The 13757-nt window shown below is 52.4% G+C and overlaps 1 protein-coding gene across 7 annotated transcripts in view; it reads left to right on the top strand.

Annotated features, from left to right (window-relative positions):
- DNM2 (dynamin 2) overlaps nucleotides 1–13757 on the top strand; it is a 92250-nt gene that overhangs the window by 19499 nt on the left and 58994 nt on the right. The gene's annotated exons all lie outside the window — the stretch shown is intronic.

Raw genomic sequence — 13757 nt, 5'->3', positions numbered from 1 at the left:
TAAAAAATTTTGCGATTTCCCAGCGTCTTCTATAGATGTGATCATGTCATCTGTGAATGGTTTTCCTTCTTCCTTTGGATGCCTTATTTCTTTTTCTCCCTGACTGCTCTGGCTGGACCCTCCAGTACAATGTTGAGTAGAAATGAGAGTGGGCATCCTTGTGTTGTTCCTGATCTTAGAGGGAAAACTTTGAGTGTTTCGCCGTTAAGTATGATGTTAACTGTGGGTTTTGTGTAGATGTCCTTTATCAAGGTGAGAAAGTTCCCTTCTATTCATAATTTGTTGACTGTTTTTATCATGAAAGGGTGTTGGATTTTTATCAAATGCTTTTTCTGCATCTGTTGAGATAATCATACAGTTTTGTCACTTACTGTATTAATATGGTGTATTGTATTTGATTGATTTTCCCCAATTTTGGACCAACATTGCATTCCTGGAATAAATATCACTTGACTATTGCACATAATTTTTTTTTTTTTTATTTGGATGCACTGCACGGCTTGTGGGATCTTAGTTCCCTGACGAGGGATTGAACCTGGGCCCCCAGTAGCGAGAACGTGGAGTCCTAACACTGGACCACCAGGGAATTCCTGCGCATAATTTTTTTTTTATGTTGTTGGGTTTGGTTTAATAGTTTTTGTTGTTGATTTGTGTGTGTATGTCTTTGTTCATAAAAGATGATGGATTTGTGGTTTTCTTGTGATATTTTTCTCTGGCTTTGGTATCAGGGTAACACTGACCTCATAGAATGAGTTAGAAAGTGTCCTGGTTCGGGCTTCCCTGGTGGTGCACTGGTTGAGAGTCCGCCTGCTGATGCAGGGGGCACAGGTTCGTGCCCCGGTCCTGGGGGATCCCACATGCCGCAGAGCGGCTGGGCCCGTGGGCCATGGGCCGCTGGGCCTGCACCTCCGGAGCCTGTGCTCCACAGCAGGAGACGCCACAGAGGTGAGAGACCCGCGTACCGCAAAAACAAAAACAAACAAACAAAAAAAGTGTCCTGGTTTAGGGGAAGAGTTTGTGAAAGACTGGTATTAATTCTTTCCATGTTTGTTAGAATTTACCTGTGAAGCCACTTGAGCCAGGCTTTTCTTTGTGGGAAGATTTTAAAAAATTAATTAATTTTATTTTTGGCTGTGTTGGGTCCCTGTTGCTGTGCGTGGGTTTTCTTGTAGTTGCAGTGAGTGGGGTCTACTCTTTGTTGCGGTGTGCGGTCTTCTCATCGCAGTGGCTTCCCTTGTTGCGGAGCACGGGCTCCAGGCGCGCAGGCTCAGTAGTTGTGGCGCATGGGCTTAATTGCTCTGCGGCACATGGGATCTTCCAAGACCGGGGCTGGAACCCGGGTTCCCTGCATTGGCAGGTGGATTCTTAACCACCGTGCCACCGGGAAGCCCTGTGGGAAGATTTTTGATCAGGAATTCAATCTCTTGTTATAGGTCTATTCATTTTTTTTTTTTTTTTTTGAGTGAGTTTCAGTAGTTTGTGTCTCTCTAGCAGTTTGTCCATTTCATATAGGTTATTTAATTTGTTCGCATAGTATTTCCTTGTAATCCTTGTTATTTCTGTAAGGGCTAGTAATATCCACTTTTTTTATTCTTAGTTTTAGTAATTTGAGTCTTCTTTCTTTTTTTCTTAGCTGATGTAGCTAAAGGTTTGTTAGTTTTGTGGATCTTTTCAAAGGACCAACTTTGATCTTACTGATTTTCTGTATTTTTCTATTCTCGATTTCATTTATATCCTCTCTGATCTTTATTGTTTTCCCTGTCTGTTCACTGTGGGTTTGGTTTGCTCTTCTTTTTCCAGATTCTTAAGTGGAAGATTAATTTTTGATTTGAAATCTTTCTTCTTTTTTTAGAAAAATTTTAAAATTGTTTTTAATTTTAAAAATTTTATGAAGCTTTATTGAGGTATAATTGATATATAGAAATCTGCAATCTCCTTCTTTAATATATAGGAGCTTACATCTATAAATTTCTCTCTGACCTGCTTTAGTTGTATCCTATAAGATTTGGTATGTTGTACTTTAATTTTCATTCATCTTCAAGTATTTTTCTAATTTCCCTTGTTATTTCTTCTTTGACTCATTCGCTGTTCAGGAATGTATTGTTTAATTTCCACATGTTTGTGAATGTCTCAAACTTTCCTTCTGTTACTGTTTTCTAACTTGACTCCATTGTGGTCAGAGAACACACTTCGTATGATTTCATTCAGTCCTTTCACAGTTAATCGGTCTTGTCTTATGACCTCAAATATGGCCTATCCTGGAGAGAATGTTCCATGTGCCCTTGATAAGAATGTGTATTCTGTTCTTGCTGGGTGGAGTGCTCTATACATGCCTTTAGGTCTTGTTGGTTTATGGTGGTGTTCACGTTTTCTGTTTCCTTGTTGATCTTTTGTCCAGTGTTCTATCATTTTTTTTGTTTTTCTTTTTTGGCTGCGTCATGCGGCTTGCGGGATCTTAGTTCCCTGACTGGGGATTGAACCCAGGCCCCACGCAGTGAAAACGTGGAGTCCTAACCAATGGACCGCCAGGGAAGTCCCTATCCATTATTGAAGGTGGGGTATTGATGTCTCCAACTATTATCGTTGACTCGGCTCTATTTCCCTTGCCCTGTGCTTTCTTTACGGCTGTGTAGTATTCCTCAGTCCCACTAAATCCAGTCACTCTCCTGCATGAGTTTTTTTTTGTTTTTTAAGTAGAAGTATAGTTGATTTACAATGTTGTGTTAGTTTCAGATGTACAGCAAAGTGATTCAGTTATACATATAGTATATATTCTTTTTCAGATTCTTTTCCATTAGAGGTTATTACAAGATATTGAATATAGTTCCCTGTTCCTTGTTGTTTATCTGTTTCCTATAGTAGTGTGTGTATGTTAATCCCAAACTCCTAATTTATCCCCCCCACCCTGACCCCTCTTTCCTCTTTGGTAACCATAAGATTGTTTTCTGAATGAGCTTTTAGATTGTTTCCGGTTTTCTCCTCCTGACAGAGCCTTGGGGGTCGACCGGCTTGCAATCTGCTAGGCTCAGGGCTGATCCCTGGAAGGGGGCTGCTGTGTTGGAGAGGGAGCAGATATAGGATCATCTTGCCAGAGACCTTCTGGGGGTACCAAGGAGGGTCTGTGGTGCCAGGGGGTGACACCCCCCCTCCATCCCCATCACCCTTGTGAACTGTCCTGTGGAACAGGGCCCTACGTGTGCCAGGCATTGGGCTTCACGTGACTTGTCCTAGTCCTGCCAGTGACCTGACGGGGTGGGCACTGTTATTAGGTCAATTTTACAGATGGAGAAACTGAGGCTTGGGGAAGTCCTGACCTTCACCCAGGTCCCACAGCAAGGCTGTGGCTGAGCTGTCTGGCTGCAGACTGTGCTCTGCACCACCACGCTTGGCTCTCCTGTCTCCACAGGCAGCCGTGACTGACTGTCCTGCCTTCAGCATTCAGGGCTCCTTTCTATCTTCATTTCCGGATGTGTGGTATAGTGACTGGGATGGTGCCTGACAGTGGGGACAGGAACGAGTCCAGCTGGATGGGTGCCTCAGTGGTTGGGGAAGAGGGGTGTGCTGTTAGCTGTGAGGCTTTGGTCTAGGTGACCTAACCTCTCTCGCCTCAGTTTCCCCATCTGAGAAACGGCGTGGGTGAGAGCGTCCGTGAGAGTGAAACAGGGACTTGCGTGTGCAGAGGCCAGCTCAGGACCTGCATGTCATACCCCAGAGATGCCAGCCGGGCTTGCTGTTTGCTCCTCAGCAGGCATTTACTGAGCACTTGCTGTGTGCCAGACACCGGCACTGAACAAAGCAGACAAGCATCCCTGTCCTCATGGGGCTGACGGTCTGCGGGGGGTGCGGGGGGGAACCAGTGAGCAGGAAGGAAGCATGGAGGGGGTGCAGAGCCCGGCCTGGGGAAGCGGTGAGGGCAGCCTCTCCCAGGAGGTGCCGTCCGGCCAGTGTCCAGAGGAAGAGTGGAGGGCGCTCTGGCGTGTCTGGTGGCAGAGCAGCCCAGGTGGAGGCCTCAGCCAGCAGGGCCTTGAGGTGGGAGAGGAGGGAATGGTAGGGAGCAATGGGGCGCTGGTTCAGGCAGGGCCTTGTGGGCTGCGGGGAGGACACAGATTTTGTCCCAGTGTGTGTGGGAAGCTACAGGTGGGTTTTCAGCACGTGCGCAGCGTGATCTGACTGGCGGTTTGAAAAACTCTCCCTGGCTGCTGGGCTAAGAACATACGGGGCCGGGAGAGGGAGACGTGGGTGGGGGAGTGTGGCTGTGACCCAGGGGACTTAGCCTAAGGATGTTGGGACCAAGCAGGAGAGAAGGGGATGCATCTGGGTCTGTTGAAGGCAGGGGCGACAGGATTTGCTGAGAGGTGGGCCCTAGGAGGTGGGAAAGAGACCACCCAGGGAAGGGCGGGAAGCCTGTCCTGTGTTGTGTGTCCCTGTGCCCCTGGTCTGCCTTGAGGGTTCCTCACAGTGTGACACCCCATCATGCTGGCAGAGGCTCTGGGAAGGAGACGGGGTGCGGAGGGGTGCACTTATCCCCAGAGGCCAATGCCCACCCACTTGCTTGAAGGAAGCCTGCAAGGAGGAAGGCTCTGGAATGCTGGCAGTGGGCTGGGGCGCTGCCTGGCTTTCCTTTCCACGTATTTACCAACACCCTGCCCCTGCGTTCAGTTGGGCCCCTCTGGGTGGCGACGTACACAGAGCTAGAAATCCACATGTGGCTGACCACCGTCCAGGGGCTACAGGTTCGCGGGGAGCGCCCACCACCTCCCCAGCACCTGCGATGTCTCCTCCCTCCCCCAGCACATCCCATTTTACGGGTGAGGACACCGAGCCCAGAACATGAGTGACTTTGCTGCCAAGGTCGCACGGCCAACACTGCACAAGTCAGGCCACCTGCTGCCGTGTAGAGCCGTGAGGAGGTGTCAGAGGGACGCCCGCGAGGGTGGAGTTGAGAGCTCAGCTCCCCCAAAACTGGTGGTTTCCCCATCACCCTTGAAAATGTGGCTTGGCTGACCAGTTGCTTTGGAGCCTCAGTACAAATGGAAAGTTATGAATTAGTGGGAATTCCCTGGTGGTCCAGTGGTTAATCTGTGCTTCCGCTGCCCAGGGCCCCCACAAGCCGCACGGTGTGGCCGGAAGAAAAAAAAAAGTTAAAGTTACAAATTAGTATTTGCCTGTTATAAAAGTTATTTAAAAAGTTATAAAAGACCAAAATCCAAATCACATTGGAGACTGTAAGAAACAGAAGGTTTTCCATTCTCACTCCATAGACGACCTCCATGAAGGGCTCAGGGTGTCACCTCCAAACTTACTGTCCCTACACAGGCAGGAAAAAAAATGGAGGACACAAACGGTTCTGCATGTCACGCTTTGCTTTCAGCACTACGGCCTGGATTGCTCCCTGGGCCAGTTCCAAGCTTGATTTAGCCAATTGCCTGCTGACGGACCTCTAGGTTGTTAATGGGTTTCACTCTGGAAAGTACTGCCGCAGGGAGTGGCCGTCCTTGCAGACCCACTCAGGAGAATGAGAACCCGGTGACGTGGGGCAGGAAGGGTCAGAAGAGGACAGTCAGGCCTCTCAGAGGAGGTGGCATCTGAGTTGAGTCCTGAGTGACCAGAGGAAGCCAGGATTATGGAAAGGCTCCAGGGAGAAGGTCATTCCAGGCAGAGAATGAGCGTGTGCAAAGGCCCTGATGCAGGAATTGCTTTGGCCTGCTTGCGGTACCTTGACCACCAGTGTGGCCAGAGGGAGTGTGCGAAGTGAAGGTGGGGGTGAGGGAAGGGAGGTGATGGGGTGAGTGCCCAGGGCCTCGGAAGCCACAGGGAGCACTTTGGAGCAGAGGAGGGATGTGATCTCATATTGTGTTGGGTTTTTCTTCGATTGCATGGGGCAAATGGTCTCTTTTGGGCACCGTGGTAAGAACTTTTGCAAACCTTCCACTCTACCTCACCTCACTTAACAAATGAGGAATCTGAGGCACAAAGATGTCACCCCACCTGCACAGGTTGTCCAGAAAGGATTCCAGCCGGGGTCTGAAAGGCCCGGAGCCAGGGCTGCTGTATGCTGTGGGCCACTTCCTGCTTTTGCTCCTGGCCTGGCTGGCAGATGAGACCACAGAGCAAGTGACACTATGGCTGAGTGCCTGGCGAACCTGCAGGATTCCTGAGCAGGGAGGAGCCTGCTGGGAATTTTGTGAAGGGTGACACCTGGAAGTGAGATTATGAAAGCCGGCGGGGGGGCACCCACAACCTATCCCATCGTCCCATCGTCATCCGAGCCTCAGTCTCCTCATCTGTACAATGGCAGGTTTGGTCCTTCGTCCCACAAGCATTGGTCCCCTGCCTCGTGCCAGGCAGAGGACCCTTTCCCCGTGAGGCTGCCACTCTTCTAGTGGGTGGGTAGGTGGGAAGGGATAAACCACAGCCATGTGAACAAATCAGTAAACTAGAAGGTGGCGGTTATGAGTAGAAGTGAGAATTGAGCAGGATGGTGGGTGACAGCGGGGAGCTGCTCCATATCAAGGGGTGGGTGCAGGGAGGAGACCGTTTGGCCAGGAGTTGCCAGCTGGCCTTGTGAATGCTGCAGGGAGAGGGTTCCAGGTCTAGGGAGCAGCCTGTGCAAAGGCCCTGAGGCACACTGTGCCTGGTGTGTTTGGAGAACATGGAGGAGGAGGCCAGTGTGGCAGGAACTAAGTGATTGAGGGGAAAAAAGGAGGAGGTGAGGGCAGGGGGGTGACTGGGAAGATCACGCAGGGCAGGTCACATGGGCCGCAGGGAGGACTTGAGCTTTTTTTTTTTCCCCTTGGCCAAACTTCATGGCATGCAGGGCCTTAGTTCCCCAGTCAGGGATCAAACCCGTGCCCCCTGCAGTGGAAGTGCAGGGTCTTAACCACTGGACCACCAGGCAAGTCCTCAGGACTTGGGCTTTTAACCTGAGTGAGGTAGTAGCCCTGGGAGGGCTCTGAACAGAGGGGGTCATGCCCTGACTTGTGTTGGGCAGCCTGAGAGGCAGCCACTGCACTGGTCCAGGCAAGCGCTGGTGGGCCAGGCTAAAGGCCTTGGATGTGGAGAAAAGTAGGCCCATTCAGGCTCCATTTGGAGGTGGAACCTGCAGGACTTGCCCCTTGGCGGGGTGGGGGATGGGAGACACGAGGAGCCCCTGGTCTGTGGTCTGAGTCAGGGGCATAATCACCATACCTGGCCCTTGGGGGGACCACAAGGACACGGTGGCACATGCCTAGGGACACTGAGTGCAGTAACCAGGTAGCCGATGGTTACTGTTGGGTGGTATCGAGAGGGGATGTGGACAAGGCAGGGACCAGGGCAGGGACCAAGGGGGTGTGCACAGGCCGGATGTTGTGGCCTCGGAGACTGAGCGATGATGACCTCTGCTTCTGTTCTAGCAAAATTACAGAGGAGGGGCTTCCCTGGTGGCGCAGTGGTTGAGAATCCGCCTGCTGATGCAGGGAACACGGGTTCGTGCCCTGGTCCGGGAGGATCCCACGTGTTGCGGAGTGGCTGGGCCCGTGAGCCGTGGCCGCTGAGCCTGCGCGTCTGGAGCCTAAAAAAAAAAAAAAAAAAACTACAGAGGAGTCTTCCCAGGCAGGTGGGGGTGACTGGGGGCTCTGCTTCATTGGTGTCCCACCCAGGTTCCCATCCTGATTCTGCTCCTTCCTTGCTGAGTGGCTTTTGCAAGTCTCGAAACGGAGCCTTAGTCTACCCATCTGTGAAATGGGCGTATTGACCCTGGCATCATTCCTTTGGCGTTGCTAGAGGGTTTACTGAGATGTTACCTAAAATAGGGTTAGAGCTGGGCCGGGTGGGCGGCCAGGGTTCCCTGTATGGACTCTTGTGAGAGCCTGAGAGAGTCAGGCCAGACATGACCCTGGGGCACATGCACCTGCCCAGGGGCTCTTGCTGTGGCTGGCATTGTGTGTGGTCTCCCAGCCCCACTGAGGCTTTGGGTGACCCCTTGAGGAATTGAGGAGGAGGGGACCCCAGCGCGGGGCCCTTGCCTGGGCCCTCACAGGCTCTGGCTTCGGGCTGACTCATCCTCTGCCGGCTTTTGTGTTTGTTTTCCCTCTCCTGGGGTTTTAGTCTCCATTGTTCCTGCACCTCTACCCTCCTGGGGACTGCAAGTCAAAGTGCTCCTGGAGAGGCCTTGTGCTCCATTCAGAAGACAGTAAATAAACAGCCTGGGCTTCTGAGTGGCCCACGGTGCCACCTCCTGTTGCGCCCTTCCCCTCCCTGCCCCCTACTGCCTTTCGCGGAGCACTAATCACCTTCTAGGGAGAGGCAGCCCATTTTAGAGCCTGGAATCTGAGGCTCCAAGAGGGTGAAGTGACTTTGGCCAGGTCACGTATCCCAGTGGATGGGCGGCCTCCTCCCATCCCACAGGTGGCTGGGCCAGTGCCCAGAGAGGACAGAGACCTGCCCAGGGTGGGAGCAGATCTGGGCTTTGAAGCCAGGCCATCTGGCTCCAGCGTCCACGTTCCTCCTGTCCATTCAACATTTAATGAGCACCTGCTGTATGACAGGCCCTGTTCTAGGTGCTGGAGATCCAGTGGTGACCAGTTTAGGTGAAGAGGTCGCATCCTGACACAGGACTAGACCTCCACTGGAGGCCAAGTTGGTGGCAGTGAGAAGGGGCATGCATCTGGGAGGGAGAGGTGCAATCCACTGCATCTGCAGAGCCTGAGAGGAAGGCGGAGGGAACAGCCCTTGCAAAGGCTTGGAGGCCAGCAGTGCAGGGAAGAACCCAGAGGCTGGGGCCGGTGGGTGGGGGGCGGCTACCAGGGGGCAGCCCTGGGCGGGGGTGGGATGGGCAGGTGGGGGACCCTGTCAAACCTGGGATTGGTCATGTGACCTCTGCAGGAGGGAGGCTTGGAGGCCCAGGTCTCTGTTTTAGGAGGATGACCACATATAGCCTGAGAGGAGGATGGGTCAGAAGCCTGGGACCAGGGGTGGGCCCAATGGCTTAGAGGCCAGGGATGGTGCTGAAGTGACCATAGTTAACACTTATTGAGCACTTACTGTGTACCGGGGAGCAGAATAAACCCTAGATCCTGTTCTGGGGAGCTGACATGGGGGTGGTGAGGGGCAGACAAGAAGCAGATAAGTGACATACAAGAGGTTAGTGCTTTGGAGAAAAATGAGGCAGGGGAGGAAGATGGGGGGGTGGAGCTGTGAATGAGGGTGGGAGAAATCTCCCTGGGGAGGTGTCGTTTGAGCCAGAGCTGTGGGGCGCCAGTCATGGGCGGCCTGTTTTGCTACCTAGCTGCCCTCTGAGGTGAGAGGAGTTTCCCCATTACTAACTAGGAAACCCAGATCGGAGAGGCTGGGAAGCTGGCCCAAGGTCACACAGCATGCAGGGCCACCTCGGGGCACAGTGGCCCTTGTAGCAGCTGGGAAGAGAGACGAGGGGGTGGGCACTTTGAGTCAGAGGGAGGGACTTGGTGACCAGTGGAGTGTGGGTGGGGTCAGGGAGGAGGAAGCTGATTACTGAGGCTTGAAAGTCGCCTCCTGATAAGTGGACAGTCAGTGTTGCGGGCAGAGCTGCTTGGGGGAGGCGGTTTCCTTCCACCACCCAGGCCAGGAGGGCCCCAAGAGTGCTCCCGCTGCTGGGTGCCAGGAAACCCTGTGGGTGGGCCTTACGGCACAGCCGGGCAGGCGCCTCCTTACGGAGCCCCTCCGAGATATCTGGGGGGCTGCTTTTCAGGGACTGTTGAGGCTGAGGGTGGGTGTTGCAGTCCGGCGGCTTCCGGATACACGTCCCAGCCCAAGTCGCAGCCTTCCCCTGCGAGGGCCCAGAGCTCTCATCACGCTGGCCCTCGTGTTCTTCTGAGGCTCGCATTGTCTGTTGTGTGTGGTGTCACCATCGTGCTCACGGTGCCTGGGCCTCCTGGACATACCCCGAGCAGTCACAGGACAGCACGTGTCAACACCAGTGGCGGAAAGCCTGGTCCTTGCCGGGGAGATGCCTGTAGCTTCCATGGCAGACATGCAGGCCCAGAGGCCGGGGGCCTTGGTGGTCAGAAGCTCAGACCCCATGGGTTTCAGTCTACACTCCTGCCGCCCTTGGTTGCCAAGTGACCGTGGGCAGTTGCCCAACCTCTGGGCCTAGTGACCTCCGTAAAATGGAGCTCACAGACCACCTTGTTGGATCTTGTCATGGTTAAATGAACCCATTTAGTGGCACGGAAAGTTCTCAGCTTTTTGCCTGGCATACGGTGAGCTCTCGACAACTGTTAGCTACTCTTAAAAAAATTTTTTTTTGGAGTCAGTAATCCATGTGGATGATGCAGAATTCAGAGATGTTCCAAAACAGTGCAGTGACTCTTCCCCCCACCCTAACCTCCTGCAACCCTGGGCTCTGTTTTGAGGCTTTTTATTTACTTACAAAACACACTGTGCCACACGTTTTGTTTTCCTCACTTAATACACCCAGAAGGAAATTCCATGTCAGGAGATAAAAAGCTCTTTTTTGTTGTTGTTTTTGGGTGTGTGTGTGTGTACGTGTGTGTGTGGCTGCACAGTGACACGAATGGGCCATAATATAATTAGTCTCCCCCATGGGCTTTAAAGTTCTTTACATCTGAGCTATTACTGGGAAACTAGTAAGATTATAATGTTTTGTGGGTTTTTTTGCGGTACGCGGGCCTCTCACTGTTGTGGCCTCTCCCGTTGCGGAGCACAGGCTCCGGACGCGCAGGCTCAGCAGCCATGGCTCACGGGCCCAGCCGCTCCGCGGCATGTGGGATCTTCCTGGTCCGGGGCACGAACCCGCGTCCCCTGCATCGGCAGGCGGACTCTCAACCACTGCGCCACCAGGGAAGCCCAGATTATAATGTTTTTGTGGGCAAATTTTAATGGAGTGTTCTCTCTGTGCTTTGTCCCTGAGTCTTCACGAGTGCGTGTTCCTGGACCTCCTTGTGCTTGTGAACTTGAGATTGAATTTAGATATGGTAAATTGTCCTAATCTTACATGTACACCTTCATTTTAAAAATAAATGCATGCACTGGTCAGATCAAGATAGAGGGCGTTGTCATCACCCCACAAAGTCCCCTCCTGCCCCTTCTAGTCAGTTCCCCCAGAGGGGACCAACTGCTCTGATTTCTATCAGCAGAAACTAGTTTTGCCTGTTCAGGGTTAGGTCTGCCCTGTGACTCAGCAAGAGAAACAAGGGCATATGTCAACAAAAGGCATGGATGAGAATGTTCATAGCAGCTTTATTTGTAGTGGCCCCGAGCTGGAAAGACAACCCCTCGCTCCCCACCAAAAGCCTCATCAGCTTGCGAGCAGGTGAACAGACTGTGGACCATCCACGCAGTGGCGCACGGGTCAGCAAGGAAAAGGAACCGGCCCTGATCACACACGACAGCGTGGAGGAGCCGCATGGGTGGGACATTGGGGATTCCATTCGCATGCTGCTCCTGTCTTGTTTGGTCACTGACCAAAGCCCTCTTACCCCAATGATGTGCCTTCTTTGTCCCCACCCACACCGTCTCACGTGGTTCCTGTCAGGAGGTTGGCACTGGTGTCCCCAGCACCTCCAAGGTGCTCAGTACGTGTGAGTAATACTTGAGTGAACAAGCTTGTGACCTTGGCCAGGTCACAAATCCTTGCTGCTCCTCAGTCTCCTCATCTGCCAAGTGGGAGAATGGGAGTCACGTCCAGGGTGTCGCGCTGGTGTGAAGTACTCTGAGCAGGGCAGGTTCTTTGTCATCCTCAGGAATGTGGCTCCATGGGGAGCATCCGAGGCGTGTGGAGGGTTGACCATGCCTGCCGCCAGGGGCTGTGGGCTTTATACCCCCCACCCCCCCGCCCCGGGGCTTATGTGTGCCCTTGGGGCATTCTTCCCTCTGTGTGCAGTTGCCTCCTGCCTGCCTCTTGGCTCCCACCCTCACCCCTGAAGCTGCCAGAGGGGTCTTTTATTTTATTTATTTTTTATTGTTTTTATTTTTTGGCCGTGCCACGTGGCATGTGGGATCTTAGTTCCCCGACCAGGGATCCAACTCGTGTCCCCTGCATTGGAAGCGCAGAGTCTTAACCACTGGACCACCACCAGGGAAGTCCCCAGAGGGGTCTTTTAAAGCCACATACCTTTAAAAGCACACAGGGTTATGATCTGACTGTCCCTTAACAGTGACAGCAAGTGGCCTTGCTCTAAGAATGACGACCAGCCTTCTCCCCATGACCTCCAGCACCACCGTCACCCCACCCCTCTCTGGGCCCGTTCACTCGTCCACTCCAGCGCCTCACTCTGCTGCTCACAGCGGCACCCCCATAGGACCTCCAGAGCCGATCTGCCCCTGGGATGTCCCTCATCTCACAGGCCGACCTGCTGCGTGGTCACTGCCGTGTCCCTGTGCCCAGCCAGAGGAGGCGCTGCATAAGCGTGGTGGGACCGCCCACAGGCCGATGGGGCGGGACCCTCACAGTGCATGGCGTGCGGTGAGGGCGCGCCTCCTCCCTCATTCCGCCCACTGGGCTAACAGGTTCCCAGGGGTTCCGATACCCAGCCCATGCTGAGAACCAGCAGCCTCCTCTGGGGCTCTCTCTAGGGTTCCCGATACAGGTAGGGTGCCCCTGAGACACTGGTTGTCACAGTTCTGGGGAGTGGGGAGGCACCAAGGATGCTTGCCTGTATGAAACACACCTGCCCAGCGTTCTGCACAAATTTCAGATAATCCGAATGTTTATCTGGGTGCAAAACTTGTTTAAAATTCCCTGAGCCCAGAACCTTTCTCCGTTTTACATGGAACAACAAAGAATCCTTTGCCTGGCTTTGGTGATCTCTGAAAATGTTGCTTCTTTTGTGCCTGCTTGGAACCCTGCTCTTTTGCTTTCCTTTTTTTTTTTTTGCCGCGCCCACGCGGCTTGCGGGATCTTAGTTCCTCCACCAGGGATCTAACCTGGGCCTTCAGCAGTGAAAACGCGGAGTCCTAACCACTGGACTGCCAGGGAATTCCCTTGCTTTCCTTTCTTAATGGTCCAGGGTGGCTCCCGGCTTTCCCACTTTGCATGAATCCAGGTGTATTAGTGTAAGTCAGTGCAGGTAGTGCCTGTGTATTTCCATAGTGAAATACATAGCATATATATATTTTTTTATTAAACAGCTTTATTGAGGGCTCATTTACATGCTAGGAAATTCACCCATTTCAAATGCAGTGATTTTTAGTAAATGTATAGTAAGTATTAGTAAACAGCACTGCAGTCCAGCTTTAGGACATTTCCATCACTCCAGAAAGCTCTCTGCTCTCAGTTTCCCACCCCTGGGGCAACCACTGATCCACTCCCCGCCTCTATCGATTTGTCTTTTTGGGACATGAAACACATCGTGTTTTGTCATTAAATATTTTCCTTTTATTTTAGTCTTTATATCATGTGTATGGCATTATATTACTTTTAAAAATGTAGGTAGGAAATGTACTGATCTGGGGACTTCCCCGGGCAGTCCAGTGGTTAAGACTCCACACTTGCACCGCAGGGGACATGGGTTCAATCCCTGGTCAGGGAACTAAGATCCTGAATGCCACACGGTGTGGCAAAAAAAAAAAAAAAAAGAAGAAGAAGAAGAAGAAATGTACTGATCTCTTTTGGGTCTGGGGGTCCAAATATTTGGCAGGGAAAGGGCTCTTTGGGCATGCTGGGTCCAGAGCATAGCCAGCTGGAGGGAAATGGTTCCATTTGTCGCTAACCTTCAATCCAGCCCCTCCCCGATTCCTCTGTGGCTTCAAGACCCTCCAAGTTCAGAGCGTTCCCT

This window comes from Phocoena phocoena, chromosome 3 (assembly GCF_963924675.1).
Source record: "Phocoena phocoena chromosome 3, mPhoPho1.1, whole genome shotgun sequence".
Taxonomy (NCBI): domain Eukaryota; kingdom Metazoa; phylum Chordata; class Mammalia; order Artiodactyla; family Phocoenidae; genus Phocoena; species Phocoena phocoena.
Note: the sequence above shows the minus strand (reverse complement) of the source record. Positions and strands in the feature narration are given on the sequence as shown.